This window comes from Pteronotus mesoamericanus, unplaced genomic scaffold (genome assembly GCF_021234165.1).
Source record: "Pteronotus mesoamericanus isolate MK-2021 breed Mesoamerican mustached bat unplaced genomic scaffold, CSHL_Meso_final scaffold_99, whole genome shotgun sequence".
Classification (NCBI taxonomy): domain Eukaryota; kingdom Metazoa; phylum Chordata; class Mammalia; order Chiroptera; family Mormoopidae; genus Pteronotus; species Pteronotus mesoamericanus.
In genome coordinates, this window is record NW_026555330.1 from 11,415,660 (window position 1) to 11,436,093 (window position 20,434).

General features: G+C 42.8%; 1 protein-coding gene and 1 pseudogene across 2 annotated transcripts in view; both read left to right on the top strand.

Annotated features, from left to right (window-relative positions):
• OLFM3 (olfactomedin 3) overlaps positions 1 to 20,434 on the top strand; it is a 145,347-nt gene that overhangs the window by 64,972 nt on the left and 59,941 nt on the right. The window lies entirely within an intron of this gene.
• Positions 2,444 to 3,412, top strand: LOC129063713 (calponin-2-like; annotated as a pseudogene).

Genomic DNA, 20,434 nt, shown 5'->3' on the forward strand with positions numbered 1-20,434 from the left:
AATAACCCCTAAAACAATCTCCTTGGTAATATAAAACACATGAGATAAACTATGAGCACACGCCATGCATAGCTGGAAATATTGAAACCTACAGGATGTATTCAGATATTTGAATCCCATCACTACGGCTAGGCTCTCAATTAAACTTTGCCCATGTCATTTGTAAATGTATGTTTGTTTCAGCCAATAGCTCAGCAATGGTATAGGAAATCGGATGCATGGTATTAGTGTATTGAACATCAAATTAGGAGGAGCTATGGCTATAAAAGTCATCCCTCCAAGACAGCCTAGGCCCTGGTTTCTGTGGACTGATCTACCGGTTATGGAAACACTCGCAGTTTTTAGGGGGAAAGACAGCAATTCCTCCCCTGGCTCCTCCAGGAGAAGGCGGTCTGCATGCAGCTCTATTGCCACCGCCCCTCAGAAAATGCAAGTGATGTAGCAGCGTGAGTGTTCCCTTGATCCTCATGGGTTGCTGTCGATTTAACGAGACAGTAAAGGCAAAAGCGGCCCATACATAGTTAATACGATCCCCATATATCATCTCCCGGTTGTAGCCTCTGCCCAAGTCAGAGACAGATAATTTCTGGTTCTGAATTATTCATTTATCCTTAAAGGTAACGTCAGCTGCCTGCGGGGTGTCCCCATAGATGCTGGCTGCTGCCAGTAGTTCCTTTTTGAAAGCACTGACGGCAGCTCCCGCTTCAGATGTTCACGGCCCGAAAGCCAGCAATCACAGTGTTTACAGTGCCTCCTCCTGGTGGCCCTCAGTGCCCATTTCAGGGGCTTATTCATTCCCTGGAAGTCGGCTGGTAGCTTGATGATCGCTCCCCACCAAGAAACTCACTTTACAACTTTCTTAAATCTGCAGGGGAACCCTTACGGAGCAAATGGTAGTCTTCCCCCAAGAAGTCAACAGATGTAAAGTAAAATAACTCTTGGGGCAATCTCACACTGGTGGGGGTTAACAAGCTTCCCACACCCGGTCTGGGTTAAATTACATTTGGCCTGAGTCCATCGTTGAGTGCGTCTTAACTGATATTTTTGTTCAGTGGCTGCCTGTAATGAAATTATGATGTTCCAGGAAGTTTAGTGGAGTCAGCTGCAATCCAGTGAGTGTTTGGGGGTCTTCAGATTCCTCTCACTGGTAAAAAATGCAGGGAGGTATTTTCCTCCATGGTTGTGGTCAAGTGTTGCAATGTGGAAGGAAGTATGACATGCAGAATGGAAGAATGTAGAGGAATGAAGGATTACCAATGAAAACCAAAAACCCCAAAATACGCTGAGTACTTTTGATGCATGTGCACCATGAAATCCCTCGTTTCTCTAACCTCACCACCAAGCCCGTCTTCAGAAAACCTTTGGAAAGCTTCCCTTTATCTTACTATAGCCCAAGACTTTTTAACATACACTTCCTCAGGCCTCCGCCTGTTTTACATTCACTCGTGTCTCCAGACGATGAGTTCTGTGCGTCCAGCACGGGCTGACAGTGAGTTATCTGCGACGTGGAGGGTGCTGGTGGCCAAGGGGGTCAGGGAGACTCTGGGGACAGAGGTAAACAGGTATGAGAGGGACTGATGTCGGCAGTTTCATTTTTTTCTCGGTGGCTCATCTCCAAAATTGTAAGTTATTTTCAATCATAGGGAGAGAGTTCCTCACCTTGATTTGTTGGACATCAATTTTCACTTTCCAAGAAGAACATCTCTCTTGGGGAAGAAGCATCTCTCATTATTGAATGGCGCTGCCAGCCACCGGCTTTGGGCAGTTCTCGTTCACCGCTTGGCATGATGCTGCTTTCACGTATGTATCAGCCGTGTATGCCAGGGCTGAAACAGATTTGGCTCCGCCTCCCCCATAGTAAAGGATAAGCAATGCAGGCCAAGGGATGTCACAGTTAGAGACTGGAAAATTCATCCTTGTCTACCCTTTCTACAGAATTGTGGACCGGGCTTCAGCCTAGGACAAGTGCCCACAGGTGCACCTTCCGAAATGAACACTGGAATGTCCCCTTCCCCTTCTATCCTGCTAAATGTCACAGATAACTTCCAACTGCTTCCTAACATAAAGGCAAGATGTTTTTTTCTCCTGCTTGACATGATTAGTTTTAAAGCGCTGTTCCAATTTACCCCAACCGCACCCCTTCCTGTCTTCATACACTCAGGAGCATTCCTTTTTTTCACTTCTTCCATTTATTTTTTTTGATGAGCCTAATGGTTTCTTCAAGCAAGTGCATACGGGGGACTATACAACACAAAGAACCCTAACCTGAACAACTACAGTGATGCCTGAATCAACATAAAAATACTCCACAACTACCCATATTTGCTAGTAAATAACAGTTGGTATAGAAAGAGGGAGGCTTGGAAACATTATAGGAAATGGAGGAGATGTCTTGTTCTTGTACCCAGAGCCCTCTGAACAACAAAGGAACTAGAATCCAAACATGTGGATCAAGATCTGTCCCACTGTCACCAACAGCTTGAGCTCCACACAGTTCAATAAGGGGCCTTTGCTCGGGCTTTTGGCCAAGGTTAAGAAGTGGCTCCTGTCCCAATGTGACCCTCAGAAGGAGGCAGTACTCGGCAGCTGGGTGGAGGGACAGACTCACTGGCCTGTCTACTGGTCCAACGTCCAGGCGGGTCTGGCAGACGGATTTGTCCTGTGCACATTAATGAGGCAGCTGCAGCTGGTTCCATCCCCAAGACCAACCACTCCATGCCAAATTGGCGCCCGCTGGAAAACCTCTCCACTTTCGTCAAGGCCGTGGACAGCCAGGGCATGAACTCCGTGCAGCTGTTCAAGGCGAGAGGCCTGTTGGGGAGTGGGAACGTGAGGCAGGTGCAGGTGGCTCCTGGCTCTGGCAGGGTAGGTCAAGACAAAGGGCTGCAGAGGGGCGTGGCCGTCAGCATGAAGTATTCAAGGGAGCGGCGGGGGGGGTCGGGGGGGTGCGGCTTTGACGGCCCACCGTGAAGGTGGACCAGTGTGTCATCGGGCTCCAGATGGGAGCCGGCAAGTGTGCCAGCCGGTCGGGCAGGATGGCAGATGGCACGAGAAGGTGTCTATACAACCCGAAGAGCCATACCCTGCCACCCATCAGCCTGTAAATGGGCACCAACAGGTGTGCCAGCCAGGTGGGCAAGATGCCTCCCAGGACCCAGTGGCACATCTGTGACATCAAGCTGGGGACCGACAAGCGGGACAACTCCTCCGTGTCTCTGCAGATGGGCTGCATACATGGTGCCAACCTGGGAGGCCAGTTCTTTGCCCTGGGTGGGCAGAGCCATGACCCCCAAGTACTGCCCACAAGGCCCAGCGGCTGACAGGGCTCCAGGGTCAGCAGATGACTCCCCAAGCCCGGGTGGGGGGCGCCCCAGACCACCGCCCCTACTACCAAGAGGGGGCAGGCTATTGAGGCCCTCCTTGCAGAATGTCTCCCCACATCATCTCCCCATCTGGGATTTCAGGTTTTCCTGTGTTTTCATCTTGTTTTTCTATGTGTTCAAGCACTTCCAGCTGGGGGTCTGTGAAGAACAGATCCAGATGCTGTGAGGTGATGCCCCACTGTTGTCTGCATCTATGAGGTTTTATTTCCTTTGCTTAAGAGAAGTTGTAAACAAACCGTTCTTAAGCATCGCTAATCACCAAGTATAAAAAAGCAAAAGAATCTATGTCATGTCCAGCATTTCCAGACCACAGGCCATGCCCATCCTTGGTGCTCCGCTCTGTGGCTGCGGTGCCCCTCATCTCTTCTTGATCTCAGGCATGTTAAACCTTGTGTCTCAGGCAGAACTATGTCTAATTAACCTTTGGATACCCCGTTATTACATTGCCACCTATTTGACACTTCCATATTTTTGAAGGAACGAAACTCCTCTTTGAAACCCAGTTTTACCTTCTCTCATACCTATTAAGTCTGTCCTTGTCCTTCTTGTGAGGTTCCAGCCTGTGATAATTCCCTGAGCTTCCAATTAGCGAGTTTTGCTGGAGTTGTCTCTTTTCTCTCCCCAGATGAGAATTCAAAGTCAGCTGCCTCAAAGACACGTCAGCACTCACTTCCCCATTTCTGTCTCCTTTGTCCATTTGCAGTATTTGCCTTGCAATTCCTGAAATTCTCTGCTATCTTCTCTGCCCTAAGGCTGCCAGATTCTGCTGGAAGATGTCACAAAGTGAGACTAAATACATTCCAGAGCCAGACTGCTTGAGTGAATCACACAGCTGCTGGGAAATCCCTTTCCTCCTCCCGTTCTCGCCCCACGCGCCTAGCACGGCGGTCAAGGGCACGGGCCGGGGAGCCAGAAAGTCTCAGGTGTGAGTCACAGACCCACTTCTCCCTGAGAGCCTTAAGCAAGTTGTGTTCTCGAAAGGTTCCATGTTCTACATTTAAAATGAGAACATTCACAGCACACATGGCACTGAGCCATTGGAAAGATGAAATGAGCTCATGGAAACGAATAAGCACAGTTCCTGGAAAATACAATCCCCTAAATAAATAGTCAATGTTTTTTTTTATTATTACTGCAACCAGGACCAAACAACTGAGGGGCAGGGGGTCCTTAACATATCGATTCCCTCTGGCCCTTCCACTTCTCTCTTTGTAGAGCACATGACTGAGACATTCTTTCCTGCAATGATCTCTCCTTCAATCGGTACTCTTGACCTCTGTCTATCCTAAGCTTCCTGGTTTCCATCTTCAGTCTTTTCCTCTTTACTGTGGAGTTCCTTCCTCTTGGGGTAACAAACATGCCCAATTTCTTCATTTCCTCTTTGTGATGCCTCTATTTCAAGTTTACACACCATTGGTTCCCTTACTTGGCTGCCATGGTGACGGAAATGGAGCATATATATTTTTTTAAGGTTTCATTTTTCTTTTTGGAGAGAGGGGAAGGGAGGGAGAAAGAGAGGGAGAGAAACATGTAAGTGACAGAGAAACCTCAGTCAGTTGCCTCTCATATACACCCTGATCCGGCACCAAACCCGCAACCCAAGCACATGCACCAACCAGGAATCGAACAAGTGATTTTTCACCTTGCAGGACAATGCCTAACCCACTGAGCCATGCCATTTAGGGCTGGAGCATATCTTGATGCCTCTACTTTCTCAGAATTCATTCACTCCTTAGAGTTAGCCTTTGTAATCAGGATTCAACATGGACCTGTTCTAGTGAATAGATCTACTGAATATTACATGGAAGTTATTCTTTCCAAACCACTATTGACCTTCTCATCACCTATCATGCCTTCTTTCTAGAAATCTCTCCCTGTTTGGCTTCCAGATCCAAGTATCATCATCGTCCACCTGTTCTTCCCAAACATTCCTTGGTTGTCTCCAGTGCTGGCTCCTCTTCCTCTTTCAACCTGCCAACAGTAATCTCCCTTGTCAAAGATGTTTCAGCTTTCTCTGCTTTCTCCTAATTGATTTCAATCATTCTGAAATGTTCAACTCTCCTCTCCATGAAGATGATTCCTGGATCTGAATCCCTAACGATGGCCTCACTCCTCAATTCCAAGCTCAATATTTAAATTGTAATATGGTACTTCCCGACTTTCATTTATCTGCAGCATTTTAAATTAAATCAGACAGAGTCAGCCTCGTTCTGCCTGTTACCTTTCCAGGGATTTTCCTATTTCTGTAGAAGCGCCACGACAGCCCCAGCTGAAATATTTAATGTCCTTCTGTCCAAATGCCGGCCAGAAGGTCTACAAACCACCGTATATTTCTCACACCTGTACCTCCCCTGACTCAAAAGTCTATTATTCTAGTTGAGGTTTTTGTTTTTGTTCTTTGTGGGACTATTGCAATAAACCCCCATTTGGTTTTCCTGCCTCTAATCTGCTTCCTCGTCCATGTCATATATTTTGACGATTATGTGACTAGCCATCTTGAAACCTTTCAGGGACTCAAGCCCAGACTCTTCTTCTTGTCACCTGGTTCTCTGCCTACCTTCCCTTTCCGTTTATATATCTCCACAGCACGTGCAGAAGGGCTTCTCATCTCCATGGAGACTTGTCAGTTGTTTACCAAAGTGCTTGCCCACGTTTGAGGATCTCCACTGCTTTCTCTCAGCTTCTGCCTCCTTCTGAACTTCCACTTCATCCCAGGCAATGGATGAAATTCGATGTATTCTCCAAAATGCTGCTCAAATATGACTTTCCCGAAGCCTTCTCTGGTTCTACCAACTGCCTCTCTTGCATGTCCCTGTGCCCCCAGCCTCTGTTTCACCTGCTCTTATTCTTTTTCCTGCTCTTCTCTCGCTCCACCTTGCTGCGAGGTGCCTTGGCGACGGCTTGCCTAGCAAGGCACCGAGGACGGCCTGAGCCACAGCCCCCAAGGAGAGGACGCTCAGTCACAGGATGCGCAGGTGCAGGCGCAGCGCACGGGGGCGGGGCCCTGCCCACCGGCACCGTTGGCGGGGACGCAGCCCTTCCCACCCTGGCCTGTAGATGGGGTCACAGCTCCAGTGTTGGTAGTGGCCTCGTGAGACACCCTGAGACAGAGGCACCCCATCGAGGCGCAGACACCAAGGTCATCAACAGTCATTGTTTAAAGCGACTAGGTTTTCGGGGTGCTCATTTCGCACAATAAATACCTATCCCTTCGTGCACTCTATGGCGCCCGCATAAGTGCTTGTAGGATGAGAGGGTTAAATACATGTTCGGGATTTTCTATTGTCACAATTCACCTCTGGATTTTATTAGAAATGCATGCTTGCTGATGTAAATTAGGTCCCCAAATCCCTCAGTATTGAATGTCATTATCAAAACATCCAAGGCCAGATCTGGACGTCATTTAGAATTAGATTTCATCACTCACTGTAATTGCAAAACTTCTGATCGCTTCACAAGTAAAACAACTGTTCTTAGATGTGTTTGGAATGAATCAACAATCAAATCCCAGGCCTACTATTTACTCATTATGAGACTTAGCTGAGTCATTGAACCCTACTAAACTTTCTGAGTTTCCAACTATAACAAGAAAAAATATTTCCCACCTCAGAATGTTTAATGTAGATTAAATTTGATAGTGTGTTTGACCAATCGTAAACAAAAATGTAGCTATTATAATGAGGCTCCAACAAGATATCCTGTAAAAAACATATTTTTGCAAAACCCTGCAACCTAGATTAAATGTTCCAATTTATCTTCTGCTCTGAGGTGTATTTGACCCAGGTCATATTAACTCCATTTTTTTAAAAAAATCATAACGAAAGAATCTTTAGCTTGGGTTAGAACTTAGAGGTTGAATTGTCATGAAACATTTTTAAATCATTCATTTTGAGTGTGTTGTTTGTTTATGGTCCTTGAAGCTCTACAAAATGGAAAAACAGATTTCTTTGTGTCTGGCATGCAGAAATGCCAAAGAACACAAAACTGCCATTAATTTCTCCAACTGAACTGTCCTTATCCATCAAGTGCTTTCCTTAAAGGGTCACTTTGAAATTGTGATTCAATTTAAAAATGCCAAGTTACTATATTTAACTCTTCTGTTATCCGCGCCCCGGCCCCGCCCATTTTCTGTGTAGTCCCAAAACACATTACAGAGTTAAAAAGTGCTTTTGCTCTTGGAATAGGGCTCATTATTTCTAAACTGTAAACCTAAGGGGAAAATCCTTCTAGAAAACTAAATACGCTCTTTTCCAAGTCAAGTCTTCCACACCAAGAACAGAATGCAATGTGGCTCAATATGAAAATCTCTAACAAACAAGGATATTAGATACTCCACCTGATGTTATCTCCTGCATAACGATGAAATGACATTATTTTAAAATCATCCTTCTAAAACTAGAAATTTGGAAAAATCTCTGTAAAACTCTCTCTCTCTCTCTCTTTTTTTTTTTTTTTTTTTTTGTGAACTAAGGATATTTCCAATATGGAGAAATAATAATGGATGATGGCTCATTTTCTCTGAAATATTTTCCATCCAAAAGCTAACAAATAAAAAATGACTAAAAGCAAAACAATTTTTTTTTGCTTTCAGACACATAATAGTTTCTCCAAGCTGAGTCAATGCTCAACTGAAATGTATTATTTGTTATAACAACTTGTCTCAAAAAATTCAGAAAATTGACTTCAAAACAGGAGAGTATTTTTTACTTTTATGACTTTATGACCTATATTCCTAATCATAATCTTACATTTAACTCTAGAAATAATGACTTACCTATGTGCCTGGATTATGTTAATCTACTTCCTTAGCTGTACCTTCTAAAACTAATTAAATATAAGCCAATTTTATGTTTTAATGTAGAACACTCTTTTTACCTTTTAAAAGTTGGTAAATTTATAACTATTTCTAATATTATATTTAAACTTTTAGTGCAGTGTTTCTTAATGTATAGTTCACTACTCTCATGGACCCTACGGTCCATGGACTCATTGTAACCTATGGCTACAAACTAATTTTTAAAAATACCATATTTTGCCATGTGTAATGGGCACTTTTTTGCCCAAATTTTTAAAGGAAAAATAAGGATGTACATTATACATGGGTATAATGATTATCTACCATGGGTACAATAGTGGGCATAATAATCCTGTGTATAATGCACATAAAAACACGGGTACATATTATACATGGCAAAATACGAGTTCACACTTTTGTTTCATACTTTCTATTGTTTTTCAGTTTCACATTTACTTTAGAGCTGTACTAGTAACTTGTTAAAAAAATTAACACATGTTATTATATTTTGTCATTCACAAATTAAAAATAGAAAGTAGAATTTACTTAGCATGTAATGTAGTGTTCACCTGCCACTAAATAGTTAACCATTTTACAAAGTCCACTGTGTACATATATAAATGCAAAGTGTTGGAATTCTAATGAGTTTTAGGAAGAATATTTTTTACAAAGACATCATACTTGCTATCTTGCATTGGTAATAGTATCTATTGGTGTGTATTTTTACAGTGATTAGTATATTTTTAGAATAACCGATAGTGTTAGTAAATTTGAACATGCAAATTCATGCATTATCATTTTATTTCTTTCAATATTTTTGTTAACACAGATTACTTTTTTGGTACACACAGTCACACACATACCCCTACAGTCAAAAACAGTGGAGAAATTCTCTAGGTCAAGTTTTCCACATTGAGAACTGTGGACTTCTTGAGCTCCAAGATACATTCTGCAAGGTTCTGTGGCAGGTTTTAAATTTCATGTTCTTTCTTTCAAAGCTAAGCTCAACAGGAGTTAAATCCAATCCTGGTCTGTGTCACCTTGTGGCCACCTTTTATTCTAGTTTTGATCCGGGATTTTATGGCTTGCCCGTACCTTGGTTTTTATTGTTTTCTATTGTATTTGCTCTCAGGGAGTGTCAGATGAAGTCAAGCAATAACATAAAACAAAGGTTTTTCAAAGTGAGCAGAGAATGAACATGTCATCTGGGTGCAGAGTACATGAGCATCTGAATAAAAAAAATAACAGGTCCAAAACTTAATAAAGTCCCATGCGATCCTGTGCAAATGGTGACCACACAAACCACAGCCCCTCTCTCTAGAGTAGATCTGCTGACAGCAGGTCACCAGCAGCAACAAGTGTCGTGAAAAGTGTGCAAAATACCCACCGTGGCCTGGATGCAGATTCAGGATTATGCAGTGTTCTCAAAATTAAGAGATGAAGTCAAGAGCAAATGAAAATTAAATGATGCTAATTTATCTTTATCCAATTAAACACAACCTGGTCAGTTTCAATTCAAGAAAGCAGTTGTGAACACCGTGGGATGTTATCCATTTAAATTTATTAATTTAAAAATTTACTTGTACATATTTGTGGCTTCTTAGTTACATAAGAGTAAAATGAATAATAAATTTACTTCTAATTTTTATACATATTTATTGTACATTTTATGTGTTATATTTACAAAAGTCAATCTCAGTAAACAAGGTTACCCAAAACTGTTATTATTTTTTATTATTATCACCACCTACTTTTTAAATTGAATTCATTTGATGACTCTAGCTTTAAAAAGAAAGAAAAACAACCTTCTCTAGGCTTTACAACTTTTCAAACACAAACCAAAGTAAGGAATACATTTACCACATGAACATACACACATACAACATACACACATAATACACATGCTGAGAATTTCAGTTCTGACATGTATGAAATTCAATCTGATATTCTATTCTGTGCCATTCAAAGTTCAAAGGCTGTTCATAACCCATGAAGTTAGTTAATGGGTAATAGTAAAGCCACATCATCTGTAACCCACTGCTCAGGGACTTTGCAGGACCATTCAGCCCTCCTCAGGAGGTGTCTTGATATGGGGTCAAAGGTCCAGAATCGGGCCCAGTAGGAACAGTGGTTGCAATGGAAGAAAAAATTAATTCTCATTAGTATATGATGTTAATGTAAGACTCTTGAAAAATGGAATTTCAGTCTACTTTCACACACAAAAAATTTTTTTAATCTCTTGGAGGTTTTCCAAGGTACAATAGCACGCAGTCTAAGGTCAAAAATCCTAGGCTGCATAAAGAGTAATTTGGTCGGCATGTACTGATACGCATAATTTATCTCCAGCAAATGAATTGGAGGTTTGGGGTTAGCAGAATCCACCAGCCACTAGACAATAGATTGCAAAGAAACAAGCAAATAGAGTAACTTAGTCCAGGGCCATGGTCAGCCTGGAGAAGAAATAAATCCCATGAACTGAGGTTGGCAATAAAGGTTAGCAGCATCCGCAAGGGCCAAATGATGCCCATGAAAGAATTTCCAGATAAACACGTGGGCTCCCTGGGCCCTTTCCTCTTACTGAGCTGCTCCACACCCTGCCGACAGGAAAGTGAGCGTCCGCATCTACTGCTGTTCCTATGTTCTTTCTGTGAAAGGCGAGCAGCTTAGTGCCGGTCACATCCTCCAGATTCTGAGAGTCCTCAGTACAGAAAGCTCCCACGTGCCTCCACACCATAGACAGCATGTGCATCGCCACTTGGGGAAGTCACTTCCAAACATGCTAGCGGCGGGCTCCGAGAAGGCTGCCCTCCTTCCAGTGCGTGCAATTTGTGCCAAAGACGCTCCAAGTTATGCTGTGATGGAACACGTAGCTTAAGTTGTTGAAATACAGTTGCAGTTTGTATTGTTGTTGTATTCCCTGGACTGTGACATATATTTAAAATGAATTTTAAAAGGAGAATTCAAGTATGACAGAAAGACAAATATTTAAATAGTCACTTACTGTGCTATTGTGTGTTTAAAGGGCAGCTCGATTGCCCTTTAAAATAGAAAATATTAAGGGACATTCTGAGAAAGTGCCAGTCCGAGTTGACATGCGTTTTTTTTCTATTGTTGGTTTCTTTTGCTGGGCAGTAGCTTTTAGTCTGGTACAGTCCCATTCGTTTATTTTTGCCTTTACTTCCCTTGCCTTTGGGGTCAAATTCATAAAACGTCCTCTATGACCAAGGTCTCTAAGTTTCGTACCTATGTTTTCTGCTGTGTAGTTTATTGTTTCAGATCTTATATTTAAGTCTTGATCTATTTTGAGTTAATTTCTGTACATGGGGACAAACCAGAGTCTAGTTTTATTCTTTTGCACGAGGCTTTTCAATTCTCCCAGCACCGTTTATTGAAGAGGCTTTGTTTTCTCTATTGTGTGTTTTTGGCTCCTTTGTCAAAAATTATTTGTCTGTCTACCTATGGCTTCATTTCTGAGTTTTCAGTTCTGTTCCATGAGCCTGTGCATCTGTTTTCTGTTGGTTGTAATGAAAAAGGAACCCTCACTCACTGCTGGTGGGAACGTAAACTGGCACAGCCACTATGGAAAACAGACTGGCAGTCCTCAAAAAAATTAGGGATTGAGCCAGAAATCCCTCTTCTGGGTATCAACCCAAAAAAACTCAGAAACATTTATTCACAAGATAGATACACACTTAATTCATTGCAGCATTCAGCGGACAAAATATGGAGACAACCAAAGTGTCTAATCACGTGGTTGTACACCTGACACTAATAAAATGTTATGTATCAACTGTAATTTTAAAATATTTAAGAAAACATGAGTAGGCAAAATCATTTGGTTCTTTCAATAGCCTTAGATATTAACATAAAACGAAGCGGCAAGGGTGATGGAGAAGGTGAGAGAAAAGATACGCAAACATACTATGAACCAAACTTTTCCCAGTAAAATTTTTCACTTTTCTAATGTAAAAAGGTGACCCCTCTTTTCTACAAAGGTTGTATTTTGGAAGAGAAATTTGGGGAATGGGTGATTGTTAGTACATCTGTAACTTTCATTTTAGTCTGTTGTTCAGTTGGTGCTGTTCACAGGCCTCTGTGGATGAGGTCTTTGGACAGCACAGCAAACGTGACCAGGCATCTGGCCCAGGTCTCCCATTCACCAGCCGATGGTTAGAAGAGCTGGGGAAATGCGGGCTTCTATCCCCTCCCCAGGCCTCTCCGGGCGCCTTGGCGCAGGGTGGAGGCAGACCGGGCACGTCTCTTGCTCGGCACATCCGGAGAGTTTAGGTAGGAAAAACAACTTGCAGAATCGCTTGTGAACCGCAGTAACAGAGTCTCATTCCCGGTAGAGACTCATTCTTGTCCAGAAGGGACATGGGAAATGTAAAGCTTGAAGTAACAAGGAACTGCTAACTTTGGGTGATTAAATCAGTTACACATTAGGAAAAAATAGTGTTGCCCTGGGTGTGCTTCATTTTACTATCCACAGTGCATGCGATGGCAAATTTAACAATCAGGGAGAAATAAGGATTAGGTTAAACCATATGAAATTGACCATATTCAACATTTATAGCTTTTAAAATTGGCAATTTCTTATGGGCCTAACTAATACACAGTAAAATATCGTTGCATTTCTTGTTTTTCATAGTAAATAATATCCATGCCATACCTGAAATTTTTTGACACTAACAATGAATATTAAATGTTCACAGCTCTGCTTAGACTCCTCAGCAATTTTTCCAGTAACAGCGTCTTTAATAGCTATGCACTATGCTTGGCTTTCCAAAAATGAAACTGGCATCAACATAGATGATCTAATGCATATAATGACTGGTCTTTATTATTTATCACACCGCAAAGGCACTGAATGGGCTTGTAAATCTAAGTGAAAAAAGGCAAATCCATTTAAAATGGGAATATGATATAAGAAACCAATCTGAAGCGTAGGAAAAACAACTGTGTTTCCTATGGGTAACAGTGGTCAGGTCACCATCAGTATTTTTGTCCTTTTCCTCGGGTGCTTATGTTTGATTAGTCTTGCTTTTATTTTAATATATTCATCTAGTCAGAACCAGCATGTTATTCGTGCTGTATCTGTCTTCTAATATGCAATACTTGATAAAATATGTTATTTCTTTCAAGATTAATGACCACTGAAAAATTTCCTCTTTGAATCTCTGCAAAAGATTTAAATTGCCCCGCTTAACCCCAAGAGAAGGGACTGCGTATCTTGCATACTAAATTACTGAATCACGGGGCAGATTATGTGCAAATTTTAAATCTTTAGCTAAATCCTTCTAAACGCTCAGAGCAGGTTTCTGGTCAAGATGGAGGTGTAGGTGACACACTCCGCCTCCTCGCTCAACCACAAGAAGAATTACAACTAATCTCAAAATAAAAAACACCCAGAACTGCCAAAAATGGAACTGTATGGAAGTCCGACAACCGAGGATTTAAAGAAGCCATAGTCATCCAGCCGGGTAGGAGGGGCAGAGTCGCAGGGCTGGGGTGCAGAGGGTGCGGTGTGGAGAGGCGGCAGTGGCAGATGGGCGGTCCCACGTTCGCATGTGATAGATAAGAATTGGGAAGGATATCGTCGGAGTGAGCGGTCCCAGCCCCGGGACAGACCACACAGCCCAGGGTTCCGGTGCCAGGAAGATAAAGCCTCCTGACTTCTGGCTGTAAGAAGTGGTGGGGGTTGCGGCCGCGGAAGAAACTGCCAGCTTCTCAGGAGAGTCCATTTAAAGGGGTTGCACGGATATAGAACCCGCACAAACCCACCCACTCTGGGAACCACCACCAGGGCAACAACGAAGAGGGCGCCATCCGTTTCCGGGAAGTGGGTAAAGTGATTGGAAAGGGAGCAAGTGTCAGGCAAACACCCAGAAGCCAGGCAGCGGCACTGTCCCCTCTCCAACCCCTCCACCGCACAGAGCCCCGGAGCTGTGGAGCAGGTTGCCCCACCCTGCAGATACCTAAGGCTCCGCCCCATGTAGCTTTACAGGTGCCCTAGGACAGGGAGTTGAAGTAGCTCTACCTAATACCCAGAAACAAACACTGGGAGGCTGCAAGATGAAGAGACAAAGAAGTATGGCCCAAATGAAAGGACGGAACAAGACCTCAGAAAAAGAACCCAGCAATATGGAAATAGCCAACCTATCAGATGCCGAGTTCAAAACACTGGTGATCAGGATGCTCAAAGATCTCATTGAGTATGGCAAAAATATAAGGGGAGAAATGAAGGTTACACTAAGTGAAATAAAGAAAAATCTACAGGGAACCAACAGTGAAGGAAAGGAAGCCAGGATTCAAATCAACAATTTGGAACATAAGAAAGAAATAAGCATTCAACCAGAACAGAACGAAGAAACAGGAATTCAAAAAAATGAGAAGAGTGTAAGATGACCCTGAGGCAACTTTAAGTGCTCCAACATCCAAACCATAGGGGCGCCAGAAGGAGAAGAGGAAGAGCAAGAAATTGAAAACTTATTTTGAAAAATAATGAAAGAAAACTTCCCTCGTCTGGAGAAGGAAATAGATATGCAAGTCCAGGAAGCATAGAGAGTTGCAAAGAAGTTGGACCCAGAGAACTGTCGCACCAAGTCACATCATCATTAAAATGCCAAAGGTTACAGATAAAGAGAGACTCTGAAAAGTAGCAAGAGAAAAGCAGAGACTTACCTGCAAAGGAATTTCCATAAGAATGTCAGCTGAGTTCTCAAAAGAAATTTTGCAGGCAAGAAGGGACTGGCAAGAAGCATTCAAAGTGATGAAAAGCAAGGACGTACAACCAAGATAACTGTATGCCCTAGGCAAAGCTGTCATTTAGAACTGAAGGGAGGATAAAGCGCTTCCCAGACAAGGTGAAGCTAAAGGAGTTCATCCTCATCAGACCATTATTACAGGGAATGTTAACGGGACTTATTTAAGAAAAAGATCAAAACTATGAAGATTAAAATGACAAGAAACTCACAACTATCAACAACTGAATCTAAAAAAAACAAAAAACAAATTAAGCAAACAACCGTAACAAGAATAGAATCATAGATATGGAGATCTTCTGGAGGGTTATCAGCCGGGAGGGGAAGGGGAAGAATGGGGGAAAAGATGCAGGTACTAAGAAGCATAATTGGCAGGAACAAAATAGACAGGAGGAGGTTACAAATAGTATAGGAAATGGAGAAGCCGAAAAACTTACATGCACGACCCATGGACATGAGCTAAGGTCGGGGGGGACCGCTGGAGGGAAGGGAGATGCGAGGCAGAGATGGGCAAAGGGGAAAGAAGTGGGACAGCTTTATGCTATTACAACTGTAATAGCATAATCAATTAAATATACTTAAAAATAAAAATAAAACATAAACCCTCCTGGCTGGGTGCAAGTAATATACTCTCCCACCAAAAACCATCTGCAGGGTTCTGACATGCGCTCAACCAGAACAATTAGGAAGCTAAATTTGCTACATCATTGTGAAAACGAGCGCATTACTACTAACTTACTGGGACAGAGGCTGTTGTATTCAGTCAAATTCTCAGATTATCCAAACATTTGGTTAGATGACAATTACACTGTATTGCATACAGTCTGAAAGAGTCACACTGTCATCTGATAATGAAACTATTCACTGCTTGAAGATTAATTTCTTTCAGCAGTGACCACTTGCTCTGCTGTGCTGGATGCACCGAACCTCGGTGTTTTCCCTGCGTGAGCTCTCACGGTGCCAGATCATGTGGCAGGCAGTGCGGCCACAGGCTTAGGAGGCTGTGCTGATGGGGACAACAGGGACTCCCGAGGGGGCTGGGCTGAAGGGCCGCTCGGCATTTTCCAACAGATACAATATGTATATGGACATTGACTACGGGAGTCTGTAACCATATCAGAACGGGCAGAGGTCCTCTACTCTTAAAAGAAATACACATGTGCCCCATGATTAAGAGTAGAAATAATATTCTGGTATTTCATTGAGACTAACATCCATACATTTTTGGCTATAACATTTCTGAAAATTGGATTATTTTACAATCTATGTTTGTTTAATAGCATTGTCTTAAAAATACTCTAAATCTTAATGTTGCATCTTACACGCAATAGAACCTTACCATCAAGTAAATTACATATATATAAAATATATATTTCATATGATCAACTCTCCATGCATTTTCCTAAGGTTCATGACTAAAGTCACTCCGGTGAAGGAATAGTTAATAATTGCTATCATTTTTCATCAGAAAGCTAGATGCAATGTTAAATGTTGAGGCAAGGGGACGGGAAAAACATGGGATTTCTGACAGGAAAAGTCTGAATGTGTGCTGTGTCAACTGCCCTTTTCATAATCCTAAATTTTAGGGAATGAAAGACATCCCTGATAATGGAGTTTTTTCATCTACTCCATACAATTTTTTCCTTACAATAAAGATGTAATTGAAGAGAAACTTGATTTTTGGCTCTTACAAATTCATGCTACTGCCGACTCTGTGAGTTTTTAAGAAATTCAGAAAATACATGTACCAAGTAGTCTTTGTATCAGTTTTCCATAAATTAAAATTTTCTCAATATGAAATAGAAGATATCGGGCTATTTTCTATTCAGAATTGTATTTATCCAAAATAGCATTCCATCAACCCATACCTAAATCTAGGCTTGTATATAAACCCACTTTTATTATGTGCATTAGTAATATTCCAACCATGATGAAAGAGAAGAGAAAAGGATTTTGGAACAAGACACAGTGTATTGCATCAAAAAGCAAAACAACTCATTATGTCCAAGAAACACATACAAAATGTATAACAAATAACAAACAACCTTAACAAAGAGAACATGAAATAATATAAAGCACAGCATCAAATAATTTAAGATACAGCAAAACAGCTAAAATATAGAATTGAAAGATTATTTTAAGAAATGGGTTTTTTAATTTACGTAAGACAGAGATATCAGCAAGAATAGGAAGAAATAAGAATCACTTTGGAAGGTCACCACTTATGTTGTTTAGTCAGCAGCTCACATGGAAAACCACGAAACTAACAACCGAAAGGAAAACATAGGGATTGATAAATCTCAAGCCGTACATTCTGAGTTTCAGACACAAATGGACTCTCATTAGTCTGTGACAATGAGAGGCCGTGATGCCTTCTGGAGCGGTTTTATAGCTCTCCTTCGACTCTGTCAGAGCCCCAGGGCTGAGGGGAGCTCAGCCCCTTCCGGACCCCTCCTCCACACTAGTCCCCTTGGGGACGGTGCTCAGGACGTGCACAGTCATTCCTGGCGGTTTGCATAACTGCGCTCTGCTGACTGAACTACACCTGATCCTAAGAGCACAGACACACACGGGGAGGCTTATTCTGAATCAGGGATGCTGGTTGCCTCTGTTTTCTGAAGCTCCATGTGGGAAGATTTCCTGCTACCATCACGAGTTTGCTTCCCAGACCTCTGCTGCCATTGTTCAAAAGATACAAGATGCCTTGCCAGGAGGAATGCTGGTAGCTCACAGGTAACGGCTTCTGGCACGAACCCAGGTTGACCCTGGAATCTTACCTCTGTTATTTCTACCCCTGATGCTACTACCCACAACCACCCACCTCAAGCCAGCGTTAGAGCCACAACGCCACAAACTACATCATACTCATCATTTTTGTTGGTGCAGGACACACACACGGTGCAGCTTTTGGCTCCCTCCGTGGGATGGTTTAGTGAACTCACCAACATACCCAAATGCCCACGTGCTCCGTGGGCTCAACGTGGTAACTGGACATCGGCTCCTCAGGCGTGACGGGTTCCACAGCCGGACAGTCTGGGCAGACGTCCGCTCCGGTGCGCTGTCCCTTCACCGCGTACCAGCCAACACCCCGAAACGACGCGAATGAACACGGACACAACAAACCATCCTCTGCGTCATTTCTTTCATTAAAAGTGTTTAGGTTTCTCCTCCAGCAAATATTCCATTTTTTCTCTCGGACAGATCCAGCTTTGGGTCTCTCCCAAGACACGCCCATTTCCGAAGCGCATGGGCTTGCACCGATGTGAAAGCCTTGGTGTTTGGCTGTGGCTCCTGCCACCGGCCTTCACCTTCACGTGCACGCTCACTGGGTCCCCTCGCCTTCACAGTCCCGTCGGCAGTGACATCACCTACCATGCTCGCTGTACTTAGTGTCACAATTATTACATGGAGAAACTTACTCAGCAAACTTAGAGGAAACTGGACCAGTCCTAAGACTTTGGAACAATGATAAAGTCATGCTACACTTTCATAAAAGAGGTGCTGTATAAATCAAATCTGAAAAAAGAGGCATGTCTTTAAAGTCCAAATATTTAAGTACTAGGTCACCAACTAGTTTACCTTAAAATGCTTAAACTAAGTTCATGTTTTCGTGGACTGTGCATACAACAATTTATTTTTGGAATTTAATAAAAAAAATAAGTTGATATTGTTAGTAGCACTGAAAACTGTGCTACTAACCACGCCTCCTCCCTCTCATATTCAACACTTTCTGACAAACATTGAAGTATACAAAGGGAACTTCTGATGATGCTTTTGGTTTTATTTATTATTGCCACTTTCGGAAATACAGCTCTTTGAAAAGCTAGTTTTTAAGATGTAATAATGGTGTTGATAAAGTCTGAACATATTTAACCAGAACAAAATACACATTCTGAATTTCGATCTACTTATCCGCAGCTTATGAAATAGAGGTCAGGGGTCCCTAACCCGTGTCAGGAGGTCTCACAGGACTGAGGAGGAAAAGATAAAAAGAGGGCGACCTAGATTTTCCCTAACAAGTTCTGATGGTGACGCTCTTTCGGGTTCATCTTAAATGAACAGGAAGGCTGAAAATGTTCAAGGTTTTAGCTCAGCTCTCAATGGCTTCAAATTATCAACAAGTTAAAAATAACTGTGGCCTATGCCATTGATCATTCATCAAGGATTTCAGTTATCTGTATAGTCAATAACTCATCTTTGCCAACTCCTTTATTGTTCTTCAAGAACATTCACATGTAAGCTCCTTTGTTCTTTAAAATGACTTCATGAAGAACCTAGCCCCCAACAAACACGGTTCAGATAGCGTGTACGCAGGTGCGCTGGGAACCTGAAACCTCAATCCAAACACCGTGCCCACACACCGAAGAGCGTGAGAGAGCTGGACATGGAGTCCGGTTCCGGTGATTCCCCGCCGTGGGCAGCCCACTGCAGGGTGCTGTGCCTCGCAAGGCGACGCAGAAGCAATTTCACGACGCAATGAGGTGCGCAGCTGGCGCTGAAGCCCTCAGACAAACCACGCTTCTCGGCGGTTCTGACATACACAGTTAAAGCAGGATAGTCATGAAAAACTGGGACGTCAAAGTATTAAAAAATGTGACAAACCATGTCAAGGACAATGTTCCGTTTGGAATTTTAAAGTTAAAATTATTTCTCACTTTGACTGGGCTTACGCTTTTCATCCTTAAACAAATACAAACCAAACGACAGAGCTGCAGTCACTTAACAGGCTGCCTGGAATGGCTGAAGGTAACCTTTACTTTTCAGCCACCCCTCAATCCCCAAGGGCACCAAGTTCTTTTGTGCATGTCCGTCTGTGGAAGCGTTGTAGAGGGTGTGCCTTGGGCCAGAGGGCCTGCTGGCTTCATTCCTCCCGGTGCGCACAGCCCAGGTGCCCGGGGCACCGACGTGCGGAGGAGGGAGCTGAGGACCCGTCCAACGCCTGACAGCATGGCCTTCCAGCGTTCGCCAGTTCTCTCTCCTGCGCTTTGCTTTGCACTCGGACGCTGCTCAGAGCAGGTGGCTTCCGTGGCAGGAGGAGAGTGGTGGAAAGGTATTCGTGAAATGAATATTTATGAGCAATCCCAATCTTCATTTCAAGTGTAAGGGAAAAATAAATTTTAAACACAGAGAAGCTTAGGAACTGCTGATCTAAGTCACCCGCTTTTAAATATTTACAACCCCCTTGTGTTCCATCTGAAATCCTTTAATCTGAAGTACAGTAAATAAATTAGGGGAGCGGCGCTGACGATGCCAGCGCATTTTGATAAATTCTCTTGAGCGTGGAGGAACCAGTCATTTATGGAAGGCATGTCCTCGTCCTCGCGCAGACTGTTTCTCAAGCAAAGTGAACGAGTTTTGCTCTCCAACTAAAATCCAGTTCGTGACACTCACTTAAGTCATGGTGTTGAAGTTTTTCCTTGTCATTATTTCTAAGTTGGTAGGACTCTATTTGCCAGATTACTGGAAGCTGAGTATAAGAATTGATGACACATTCC